Source organism: Nyctereutes procyonoides, unplaced genomic scaffold (genome assembly GCF_905146905.1).
Source record: "Nyctereutes procyonoides isolate TBG_1078 unplaced genomic scaffold, NYPRO_anot_genome, whole genome shotgun sequence".
NCBI lineage: Eukaryota > Metazoa > Chordata > Mammalia > Carnivora > Canidae > Nyctereutes > Nyctereutes procyonoides.
The window spans coordinates 15,041,352-15,054,529 of NW_026575144.1; the positions used below are offsets into that span (position 1 = coordinate 15,041,352).

The window sequence follows — 13,178 nt, forward strand, 5'->3', positions numbered from 1 at the left end:
AGGACATCTCATGAGGAGCCCTTTAGTAGTTCTTACTGCAGTTTCTATGGCATCCAGGAGTTATTTAATTCCCAAGTGGCAGCATGGTTCAAGGAGGTGAGATCTTTATTGGGAGGGGCAGGGTCCATCTTGCCCACAGAAGTAGTATCTCTTCAAAATAGCTTCCAGGTCCCCACAGGGATATGTCACTTTAAAAAGTCATCAAAACTGGAGAAAGCCCAAAGTATAGTGTCTATATTAGGTATCTGAAGTTCATTCATAGCTGCTTCCAGTCCCTAAGTAATTTACCAATCAGTGGACAGTTTTACCATAAGCAATGTTGCCTGACAATATAGTTGACATACACTGTCTTATCTGGTTTCCAGGGTGTATAAGGTAGGCAGAATAATGGGTTCCTAAAGATGCTCATGTCCTAATCCCCAGAACCCATAAATATGTTATGTAATATGACAAGGAGGAATTAGGATAGCAGATGGAATTAAGGCTGCTAATCAGTTGACTTTAAAATAAGGAGGTTAGGGGTGCCTGGATGGCTTAGTCAGATGGCATCTGCCTTTGGCTCAGGTCATGATCCCGAGGTTCCAGGATCAAGCCCCATGTCAGGTTCCCTGCTCAGTGGAGAGTCTGCTTCTTTCTCTACCCTTCTCTCCACTCATGCTCTCTCTCTTGTTCTCTCTCAAATAAATAAATAAAACCTTTAAAAATAAAATAAAATAGGAAGGTTACCATGGATTATCTGAGAGGGCCTAATGTAATCACCAAGGGTCCTTAGAAACAGAGAGGCAGGAGAGTCAGTGTCGGAGTCTGAGATTTTAAGATGCTACATTGCTAGGCAGCTTTGAAGATGGAAGAGGGCCGTGTCTCAAGGAATGTATGCAGCCTGGAGGTTGGGAAAGGAAAGAAAATAGGTTTCCCTTCAGAAAGAAACACAATTCCACCAACACCTTAATTTTAGCCCAGTGAGACCCTTTTCAGATTTCGGACTTCCAGAACTGTGGTAATTTGTTACAGCGGCAGTGCAGGTAACAGATACAGGTGGTTAACAAGGCTGGGTCTCTGCGACCCTTTCACTCACACCTGATTGATAGCTGGCCCCTCCCTCTCTCCTCCAGCCTCCCTTCTGGCCCTCTCCAACTATGTTAGTCTGTTCTGGCTGCCATAACAAAGTACCACAAACTTAGCGGTTTATGCAACAGATACTTATTTTCTTATAGTTTGAGAGGCCACAAGTCCAAGGTCAAAGTGTCGCCAGGTTGGTTTCTTCTGAGGTCTCTCTCCTTGGCTTACAGATGGTCGTCTTCTTGCTGTGTCCTCACATGGTCTTCCCTCTGTGTGTCTGTGTCCTAATCTCCAGTCCCACTAGAATAGGGCCCATCCGCATGACCCCATTAATTTTTTAAAGACCCAGTCTCCAAACAGGGTCACATTCTGTGACATTCTGAATTTGGTGGGGGACACAGTTCAGCCCATAACACTCTGCCCTCTGGATCCCTAGAATTCATGTCTTCCTTACATTGAAAAGTAAATTCCCCCTCGTCCCAATAGCCCCAAAGTCTTAATCTTACTCCAGTACTATACCTAAATCCAAAATCTCTATAAATCAAGTGAGGGTGAGACGTGAGGTATGATTTTATCCTGAGGCAAAAACTCTAGTCTAGCTGTGAACCTGTGAAATTAAACAAGTTATCTGTTTCCAAAACACAATGGTGGCTTAGGACAGACTTTTTCATGCCGAAAGGGAGAAACCAGAAAGAAGTGGTCACAGGTCCCAAGTGAGAGCTTTGAAAGACAGGGTAGTGCTATAGACTATGTCAATCCCATTTTGATGTGACATTATTTCAACAGAGAAGCTATTTTTACAAGGTGGGAAGTGTCTGTCAGAGAAAAATGACACATTTGAATTTTCCGTGTAACTTTTAATTGAAAAAAGGACAAATGCTGTCATATTTCAGTTCCTAGCATTATTCAAGAATAATGAATTTTCTATAAACATTCTTTAGCAAGCCACTAATTTGCACGATCCTGGAGAATTAATCTTTTAAAGAAATAACATTATTTTGTTCCTACGTAACAGGATTTGACTTTACATCGTGTGTGTGTGTGCATGGATGAATTTATTTTCCATCTCATTTGCTTCCTACCAGATTCTTAGTAGTATGGTCACATAAGCTTCCTCTGTCATCTTTGGCTCCATCACAATTCTTTCACCTCTAGCGACCTGTTATTCGTCTTGGTCAAGGTTGCTATTTGCAAACAAGCTCCTAAACATCAAAGGAAGATTGTTAGTAAATTGTAGCTCTTGGAAAATCTGTAACACACGGCTGACTTTCCTGAACCTGGGGAAGAGCTGACTTTGAAAGTAGCTCCCAGGAGGACCCAGAGCCTGTCAAGTACCCAGGTGTGAGGAGCTGCCAGACTGCTGGGGAAGGAATTACCAGAGGCAGGTGAGAGCCCCACATAGCAAAGGTACCCAGGGAAATTGGTGAAAAGAATAAGGAGTGATACTTTCTGCAGGTTGATGCTGGGACCTCCAAAAAGCTGCAGGCCTGCCGTCACTTCTCTTGTCTCTCTCTTGCTCAGGACACTACTTTTCTTTCCCACCGTCGCAACCTTCTCCTGCAAACTTCTCAACTTCTTTTTTTAAAAAATACTTTATTTTTCAAAGCAGTTTTGGTTTCACAGCAAAACTGAGCAGAAAATACAGAGATTTCCCAAACCCCTCTCCTCTACACACATGCATGGCATCCCTCTAGCAGAATCCCCCACCAGGGTGGGACGTTTGTAACAATCAGTGAACCTGCACTGACATACCATTACCACCCAGAGCCCAGAGTTTACATTGAGGTTCACTCGGGTACATACAATCTATGAGTTTGGACAAATGTATGGCAGATCCAACCATCGTTACAGTGTCCTACAGAATAGGTTCATTGCTCTAAAACTCCTCTGAGGATCAGGCATACTTATACCTGCCACATGACACAGTTCTGAAGCTTAAATGAGAAAATGTGAGTGAAGGGTCTAGAAGACTTTCTGGCACAGTGTGGCGGGCCCTCGGTAAGTGGCAATTATCAATACGACAGAGGCACACGGGGGCTGGGGTCTTCTAATACGGACCGTCTGCTCTCCCCAGGACTTTGTCAGGAACAGCAAGCCATCCAGGTGTGTAATCATGTAAGGGAGAGGGGCACCTGGAGGCTCAGTTGGTTTAGCATCTGCCTTCAGCTCGGGTCAGGATCGCAGGGTCCTGGGATCAAGCCCTGTTAGGCTTCTCCCTCTCCTTCTCCTTCTCCTTCTGCACGCGCTCTCAGTCTCCCAAAAAAATGATGAAATCTTAAAAAATACATACATACACATGTAAGGGAAAAAGCTAGACCACCTGGAGTAGAGTGAAACCTGACAAAAAGAACAACCCAAATTCATACCTTCAAACTGGCGTGAGGGGACAGTGCTCAGGACTGTTGAGATGCGCCTCCCTGCTCACGGAGGGATGGGATGAGTGTGGTGGATTAAACAGCAGATGCACCCAAGAGTCTTTGGCTCTTGTTTTCAAAGCCTGAGCCTCAGAGGTGGGAAAGAATTCAGGGTACGGGTGTGTGTGTGCCTTGGCCAGAGCAGGAGGGAGAGTAGAGTTGCCCCAGGACCAGAGGGCGACCTTCTCCAAGGTCCATGTGGCTGGGGGTGGGGTGGGGTGGCTACAGAACCTTCTCAGGTGGGGCCTGGTGGGGGGGGTGAGTCTGCCACACCCTGGACCCGCATAAGTCCCAGAGAGGCTGGGGACACTGGGTCAAGATGGAGACTAAAGTCCTATGCCACCAGAGGGATGCATGCTTCAGTTGAGTTATAGGAAAATGAGAAGAATGCCCTTCCTCTCCACACTGGAGCAGGTGGACCAGGATTCGCACCAGCCCTTCCGTCCTCACTCCCAGGCTGACAGTGCCCTTGCTAATGACAGCTTCCCTGCCATGAGCCCAGCCTCCCGCCCTGTACATTTCATTCAGAGGTTTGCCTCCACTTTTGTGATCCGAGTCCTCAGACGCCTTTGATTCTGGGGCTTCCATGCAAGTCCCAGGTCAAGGGCTCCTGGTCTTAGCATCTCATCTGGCTCTCAGTAGCTCACTAGTCATTTATTGCCAGGCTGCCCCTCTGAAGGCTTGCTTCGTTGGAATCTTTGTGACTGATGATGTGGGCAGCCAGACCACCCTCAAGTTAATTACCGCCCTCCCCCACCCCAGAACTGAGCAAGACCAGGGGACAGCCATGCAATCCCTCTCTGAATAGAACTGGCATTTGCTCTACTTGGAAGTGATGACATTTAACACCTGCTGGATTTTTCAGACAGGAGTTAATTAGTAAAACTGATGTTTATATAAGGCAAGAAAAAGCAGAGGCTCAGATATAAAGCCATTATTTTATTTCTTAAACTACATTTCATGTCATGGTATATGAATTCGTCTGAAATGTCAAATACATGAGAGGCTTTAAGAAAAATCGGTACCAAACTTCATCTGTATAATATTCAAAGTTAAATAATTCCAATCCCAACCTAGAGTCAGCTGCCTGAGTTTACTCTTAGGTGCCTGAAACTTTCCCGCTGTCATCTTTTGCTTTCACTATTTTATTTATTCGCCACCCCAACTCTTTCTAATAAAAGCTGCTTCTACTCATTTTTGGGGTCTCATTTAAATGTTACCACCCTCTCAAACAAAACTTTCTTGAGCTGGCTTGTCCCCTCAGTGCCTGGAGCGGAGCACCACCATCCATCACCGTGATGCTTCTAGGCTTGTGTCCTCACCACCATAGACCTTGTACTCTTGTAATCAAGTAGCAGTGAATGTGTTTTCTTCCTTTCTAGACTGCCAGCTTTTTTGAGGATGAGGAATTTGTTAGGTTCATTTTTGTAGCCTCAGGGCAGCTAGGAAAGGGGTTTCCACTCAGTTAATATTTAATGAATTGAAATGCAAAAATGAAAAACAAACCAACAACCCAGCATCCACTGCTTTCTCAGTCAGTATCTTGGAACCCAAATGGTGGTGGTCCTCTCTAGAGTCAAATGTCCTCACTTGCAAAGACTCCAGGTCTCAAGAATTCTTTTGAAGGATGTGCTTATTTCCAAATGGAATCAACCTAGTTTTTTTCCTCCCTAATTATGTGCTCATTATAAAATATCAAAATTTGGGGTGCCTGGGTTGTGCAGTAAGTTCAATGTCCAGCTCTTGATTTCAGTTCAAGTCATGGTCCTGGGATGGAGCCCTGCCTTGGGCTCCCCACTCGCTGGGGAGTCTCCTCGTCTCCCTCTCCCTTTGCCCTTCCAATCCTTCCACGACCCCGCTCAAACTTGTACATGGGCTCACTCTCTAAAATAAATAAGTCTACAAAAAAATACAACAAAATACCCAAAATTCACAGGAAAATATAAAGTTAAAAATCAACTGTAAGTTAAGTGAGTTATTTCAATAAGATAATTAAGATGTTTGTTTATATTTTTTAAAGTTTTATTCCATGAAAGAAAAAAAAAAACCTAGCAGTTCTCATGTTAATAATGTCTTTTAAAAAAATCAGTATTTAGTGGAGGTATTTCCAAACTACTTTTTTATTATGGAATGTAATCCAACTGAGAGAATAATATAACACACACTCTCATCTATCACCAGCTTATGAAATAAAACAAAAATATGTGGTTGAAGTGCCCTGGTACCTCTCCCCAGTAGTCACTCTTATGAATTTGGTTTTTTATTCCCACAAATCTTCATACCTTTTAAAACACATGTACATATCTCTAAGCAATCCACAGAACTATTTTCTATTTAAAAGTATTTGTAAATGGCATCCTATGTGTATCCTCCTGAACTGTTTTTCTGAGCAGCTCACTGCTATAGTGTTCTACTGTATATATTCCCCCCTATTTATCTTCTGCCCTATTATTGCAGAGCTGATTATTTCCAATATTTTGTTATTGTTGTAACTATGTACCATGATGCTATGAATATATCTCTTGAGCAAGCGTTCTTGAAGGGTGCACACTAGGAACAGAGTGGTTGGTATCAGATTACATATGCCCTTCACTTTTACCTTCCCTTTCTTTTAAATAGGACAACAGGAAGATATTCGAGGCCCTGTTCATTCACCATAACTTCACCCAAATCAAGCACAAGCCCATGAGAGATGCTGTCACTCTTTTTTTTTAAATTTTTAAAAAAATTTTTATTTATTTATGATAGTCACACACACACACAGAGAGAGAGAGAGAGAGAGAGAGAGAGAGGCAGAGACACAGGCAGAGGGAGAAGCAGGCTCCATGCACCAGGAGCCCGACGTGGGATTCAATTCCGGGTCTCCAGGATCGCGCCCTGGGCCAAAGGCAGGTGCTAAACCGCTGCACCACCCAGGGTTCCCGCTGTCACTCTTTATTCAAGAAATATGAGTTCTCTTGTGAGACTGTTTCCAGGTGATCCTCAAGATCATCGGCACCTTAAAGGTCAGATACACACCTTGAGAGCACAGTAGGGACTTGATTTTGCTGTGGAGGACCGCAGACTGTGGTCAGTCCAGACCAGCAGACAGGTGCCGTGGCTGGCAGCAGAGGAGATGCCCCATCAGTGGCAGGGCAGCCAGAGCCAGGCGTTTTGCTCATCCTGGGAATTCTGGTGAGAGCACAGGCACAGGGTTTGTACGCGGGTCAGCACAGCCTGAGATGCCAGTTCGAGGCCCGGTGGATCTGCCTGTCACAAATGGGGGCCACCCCCGGGTGCCTGGGTGGCTCAGTGGTTGAGCATCTGCCTTTGCCATAGGTCATGATCCCGGGATTCTGGGATCAAGTCCCACATCGGGCTACCCATGGGGAGCCTGCGTCTCCATCTGCCTATGTCTCAGCCTCTCTGTGTCTCTCATGAATCAGTAAATAAAATCTTTAAAAACAAAAACAAACAAACAAAACAAGAGCCACTCTGAGTGGTGTGGGTGCAGGAGAGGAGCTGGGAACTGCCATTACCACCAGTCATCCACTGCTCTGTGGATGGGAAGCCTTTGTCAACCACCACTCGGAAGCAGCGGTCCTGGGGACTGATGCTCATACCCTCCTCCCTGGGGTAGGCACTGCAGGACTCAAAAGTGGCTTCCAACTTACCACTGTTTATACGTCTAGCATAATTATGGCTTTCTTCTAATTGCTTTCAAAGTGGTGATGCACAAATTAATCCTTGGCTCACCAAAAGATAGCACAAACTGACAGGAAAGCTGCTTTCTGGGACTGTGTCCCATGAGAGTTTAGAAGAATCCCTGAGATGACACCTGGTGGACCATAAGCAAAGAAAGGACCAGCAGGCTGTGTTCCTCCAGCTGGAGAACACTTCACAGGGCAGGGCAGGACTTACGTTTCATACTTTTCATCTTTGTGCAAAGACGGAGCACCTCTACTGTAGAACAAGCTGCCAGAACTAAATTCAAGAATCCTCTTTCAAGTCAAGAAGCAGTTAGGATGCCCCAACACTCGTTCTGGAGATGAAAAGAGGTTGTTTTGTTTTGTTTCAAAGAGGAAGGGTGGATGAGAAGCCAGGAGATTTGCTTCTGATCCCATTTCTATTTTTGATTACTTGTCTGATTGTGAGCAAGTTTTGGTTTCTGCATTTCAGGGTGTCCCTTTGTGACATTCTGTCATCCTCTTGCCCCAAAAAGATTAGAGTCCAGTATAATGCATCAGGTGGCAACAAAACCAATGAGATGACTTAGCAAATTCATAAAATATGAGACACTGTCCCCTGACTTCCTGAGATAACAACCTAATGGCTTGTGATGAAAAAAAAAAAAATAAACCAGAGAAAAATAGTAATAGAGTTTTCATACTAGTTTAGGAGGATTTATGACCAAATGGCTCCTCTGATAGTTGTCTTCAAAAGAGGAAGGCAGGCTGACCTTGCAGGCCATCACCCACCAACACTGCTAATCATCTGTTACATACATTAACAGATTTCTCCAGGGTGTTTATTCACACTTTGCAGACAGATTGATTTGTGTTGCTCAAGTGAGCTATGCATGGAGGAGAATTTTTTTAGCACCAGTGGGGAAAAAAATATGACACATTAAATAAGCCTGAAAGTGATCTGGTCATTTTCCAGGAAAAAAGATGCAGGGTCTCATGTTGAGTTTTTCTTTACCATGTTGGCAGCCTGCTAGTGACCCCCTGCAAAGTAGTTGTTCTGGGTGAACTGTCCCTAAGTGGTACAGGTGGTAGTGGGGAGTGGCAGGGCCAAGGCTGGAGGCAGAGAGAAGTTCTACCTTTCCCAGTAGTCAAGGAGGCCATGGGCCACAGGACCCATTTAACTGGCCCAACCGATGTCAGCTGTGCCCCGTCTCGACATGTAGCATCTGAGGTGGTGATACTCCTACTGTGCCACACGGCTGGACCATGGTGGGAAATCTCTGAGCAAAACAGTCTTCGGGAAAGCTGGCTCTGGCCAGAAGTTAGCTAGTTGTTGGGAAGAGGCACCTGAGAAAGAAGTAGTCTTATCAAGAAGCAAGAAAAATGTACCTGTAGTCCAGCTCATCTACAAAGTCTCTGTAAGATGCAGAGATAAGCATCCAAATCTGAGATGCAGAAAAAATGAAGCTCTGGTCCAAAGAAATGCAGGGAGAGGGCTGCAGAGGTCCTACCAGTCATGACGCAACCCCCTCTAAACAGCCAGTTATTGGGGGAGAATCTGGCATCCCCACACTGCCAGGGGACCTCTCTCTGGGGGACCCTGAATGAGGCTCTTTCCTTTCCGTGAGTAGGTGAGCCCAGGGTAGGGTGAGGACAAACTGGCTCTCTCGGCAGCGAGAGAACATCCTGCTGTACTGGTCTGTGCTAGCTTTCTCTCCCTGCTGCCTTGTATCCTATCCTTCCCAGCCAGCCAGAGGCATCCACATTGCCTTGGGGGAACTAGGATTATTAAAGCAGGAATAGAAAGGCAAAGAGGTACTTTGCTTTTTTCTTTCAAAGTAGGTTGTGAAAGCCCTCCTTGGGAACATGTTTTGGATGCCAGAGCTTTTATATGAAGGCTTGTAGAAAGGGAGGACCCCAAAGGCACCTAGAAAGAAAACAGAGAACAGGATTCACCTGTCCCTAGGACACCTGTGTTGGGAGAGGTGGGGTGAGTGGCACAGAATAACCTGGGAGCCTGGGGGACCCAAATGGGAGGAGAGCAGTTTGCGCTGAGAAGCAGGCCTGCCTTCATCACGCTGGGAGTCCATGCTTGCTGGAAACTTGCGGCCACTCAGGGTCACATCATCCATGCTGAGGCCATGTTCTCTGGGGGCCTCCTGCCAGCAGATTTGCATAGCACCGTGGGTCCTCTGCAGGATGCCTACCTGTGCCCTGAGATATGGGTGAGCCTCATCCAAACTACCCCCCAGGACGTTCTCATATTAAAGGCCCAGGGATCTCAGATACTCCCTCCAGCAGGTGGGCCCCAGCCACGTTGTGGTACGCAGACACCCCAGCATCTTCTTCCTGTACTTGGGAAGAGTACATATGACCTGGAATCTGGAACCCTATTGCCCTGTAAGGGCATCTGGGGTCATATTCCCCCTAAGAGGCAACAGAATGCAATTGACAATGTGGGGGAGCCCCGAGTTCCTGTCCTGGCTCTGCTGTGCGCCTTAGCCAAATTATACTTGAGACTTAGTATCTCAGTTAAGAATGGAGATAAAAATTCAGGTCTCCTAGCATTTCCGAAAAGATTAAGTGGACAGGTTACGTGAGTTCTTTTGGTTAAAGTACAAGATGCTAATCAAATGTTAGCTATTGCTCCTTTGATATTCTAAGAAGTGCCCGTAAAATACTTGAAATATAAATTCAGCAGACATATCTTGAGTAGTGGTGTCGGGTAAAGCTTACTGTGCTTAATATTTAAAAAAAAAATAGAACAATAATCTTGAAACACCATCTTAAAATTCTTCTTATTTTACTCAAAGATTGGAGGATGAGAATCTTTATATTAAAGAATTCCTAATATAAAGAATTGTTTATATTAAAGAACAAGAATGAATAAACAGAAGTTTGAAATAGAAACATGTCTGGAGACAGGAGAATCTAATATGCATAAGGTTGCTGCACTTACAGATGACCTGGCCAGACCCTTTAAAACCATGTGATGATGGAGAAAGGTAGCACTGTGCATCAGCACGTAGCTCAGTCCATGCTTGATGTCAGGTGGAACTGGGTAAGCAGGAACGAGGAGCTGACCTCATCTCCAGTGTTGGGGTTAGGGGGACACTCACAGTCGGCATGGACGTGAGCAGATCCCCCTAGAAAGGAGCTCCAGCAACGAAATGGAGGCCACCCTCCACTCAACCAAGAGGGTCCAAGGATCCAGCTCCTGTCTGCCCGCCTTGTGAGGTTCATCTTCTGATGCTCCCGGTCTCCCAACAATCTCTCAGGCAGGACACAAGCAAGAGCCGACAAGTGTAGGATCTGGAGCCAAAAGGCAGAATTTGGAATGCTCCAGCTGCTCCTTGCTCCCTATGCAGCCTTTGGGCAAACCCTCAGCCTCTTGTTTTCTTCAGTGGTAAAATAGGAAGAGTTAGTATTAGCTTCTTATTGCTGCTGCAATATATTATAACACACTTATGGTTTCAAAGCCACAAATTTGTTATTTGAGAGAGAGGGGCCTGATGGCGGAAGAGTAGGGGTCCTCAACTCACCTGGCCCCAAAAGCTTACCTAGGTAACTTTCAAAGCATCCTGAACACCTACAAATTTGACCGGAGACTTAAAGAGAAAACAGCTGGAATGCTACAGAGAGAAGTTTTCACTTCTAACAAGGTAGGAAGGCAAAAAATAAAAAAAATAAATAAAAAAGAATAAAGTGGGGGAGGGGCACCACAAGGAGCCAGGCAGCGAAAGCCCCCAGGGCAGGAAAGCCCAGCCTTGGAGAAGCCGGAACTTTAAAAATCCGCACTGGAGTTTTCCTGGACGGAAAAGCGCTTAGCAGGGAAACTGGGCAGAATCGCAGGAGGGGCAGTGAAGCCTCCAGATTCCCAGAGTCACGATAAGAAGAGGGGCGCCGGCAGGGGGGGAGGATGGGGGGGGGGAAGCTCACCACAAACCGCAGTCTGATATCGGTAAAGGGCTGGAGCGCTGCAGCCCTGGGACATTTGGGAAAAGCCAGTCAGTTAGGCAGGCTGGCTCTGGATGGAGGCGGCTGTACCCCGTTCCCTTTGGGGGAGGCGGTCCCCGGGAATATGGGTCTAGAAGCACAGGGCCCCGGATCCCAGGGTACCTGAGCAGACAAAGCCAGCGATCCTGCGTTCCCCCCGGGGACAGGTGGAAGCGGGGAGGGCACAGGACACCGAGAACTCTCCCCCAAGCTGTGCAGACCAGTACACCTGCACCTGTCCTGGGAGCATCTAGGCCAGTGCAGACTGGGAGACTGCAGTTAGTTACTTGTGGGGAGCTCGGCTCCAGAGCTGGAAATCTGGCCACTGCCATTGTCGTTTTTCTTCCTTCTTTCACCTTGTGCCTGGGAGGGGCGGGGCCGCCAGGGCACAGAGGCCTCACGGGGTAAACAGCCCCCACTGACCCCAGGACCTGGCAGGGGGCGGGGCAGCTCCCCCAGGCACACACACCTGAGAATCAGGGCAGCAGGCCCACCCACAGAAGAACTAGGACAAAGGAAGAGCAAGTTCTTGACCAAGCAGTGCTGGAAAGTTCCAGGACTGAGGGAAAATAGTATATAGACCTAGAGAGTCCTTTGTTTTTCTTTTTTTTTTTTCTTTTTCCATTAGGACTTGTTTTTATATCAGACTAAAAATTTCCAGTATCTTTTCTCTTTTCCCACCTTAACTACAATATTTTACCAGCTCTTCATTTTAAAGTTTTTCCTTTTTGACTTTCATATTTCTACAATTACATGTCTTAGATATATTTTTCACTTCTGGATTCTCTTCAATGTATTCAGTTTAATTTTGGTAGATATACAAGATATGCATATTTTTTGTTTTTTTCTGCCTCGTTTTTTTTTTTACAATAGTGGAAGTTAGTACCTTCTAAAACATGACCAACATACACCCAGAACCAAGTGGAATATCATGCTGTTCATTCTCTGAGATTATATTCTTCCTTCCCATTTTGCTTCCCTCTTTTATCTTATTTATGTTTTTGTGGTCAATGTTGGGCCTTTCTAGAAGTATTGCTGGTTTATATGAATTTGGGATTGAGCATCATCTAACATACAGAACAAAATACACTCAGAACCAAGAGGATCATCCTCTAGGACCTCTCAGGTAGACTACAGTCTCTCTCCACTACCACTTCCTCATCATCACCATCCCTTTTTTCTTTTCTTTTTCCTCTTTTCTTTACTTTTTTCCTTTCTTTTTCTTCTTGTTTTTGGCTTTTTATTTTTACTACTTTGTTTTAAAATTTTATTTTCACTTTAGTGTCCTTTTGTTTTATTTTGTTCTGTTCTTTTTCTTTTATTTTCTGGTCTCTGACCTCTTCAGAATCATCTATGGTGTATTTTACTTAGGTTGTGGTTGATATTTTTGACTCAGCCTGCTCATACTCTGCACTGGACAAAATGACTAAAAGGAAGAATTCACCACAAAAGAAAGAACCGGAAACAGTACTCTGTGCCACAGAGTTACAGAATTTGGAATTAAATATGATGTCAGAAATTCAATTCAGAAGTACAATTATAAAGCTACTGGCTCTGGAAAAAGGTGTAAAGGACTCTAGAGACTTCGTTACTGCAGAATTGAGATCTAATCAGGCCGAAATTAAAAATAGATTAAATGAGATGCAATCCAAACTGGATGTCCTAACTGCTAGGGTTAATGAGGCAGAAGAGACAGCGAGTGACAGAAGACAAGTTGATAGTAAGGAAGGAAGTTGAAGAAAAAAGAGAAAAATAAGAGCCCACGAGGAAAGGCTTAGGGAAAAAAATGATAGCTTGAGAAGAAAGAGTATACACCTAATTTGGATTCCAGAAGAGGCTGAGAGAGAGAGAGGACCACAAAGTATATTTGAACAAATCATAGCTGAGAATTCCCCAAATCTGAGGAAGGAAACAGGCATTCAGATCCAAGAGATAGAGAGGACGCCCCTCCCCAAATCAATAAAAACCATTCAACACCTCGACATTTGATAGTGAAACTTCCACATTTCAAAGATAAAGAGAAAATTCTTAAAGCAGCATGAGA

The 13,178-nt window shown here is 45.1% G+C and overlaps 1 protein-coding gene across 3 annotated transcripts in view; it reads right to left on the reverse strand.

Annotated features, from left to right (window-relative positions):
• GNG4 (G protein subunit gamma 4) overlaps positions 1-13,178 on the reverse strand; it is a 79,070-nt gene that overhangs the window by 50,779 nt on the left and 15,113 nt on the right. The window contains exon 1 of one of the 3 annotated variants that reach the window (XM_055308815.1): positions 2,142-2,427. The exons of the other annotated variants lie outside the window; for them this stretch is intronic. The gene's annotated coding sequence lies outside the window, so the exon portion shown is untranslated. Of the gene's footprint in view, positions 1-2,141; positions 2,428-13,178 lie in introns of those variants that run through there. 3 annotated transcript variants of the gene reach the window in all.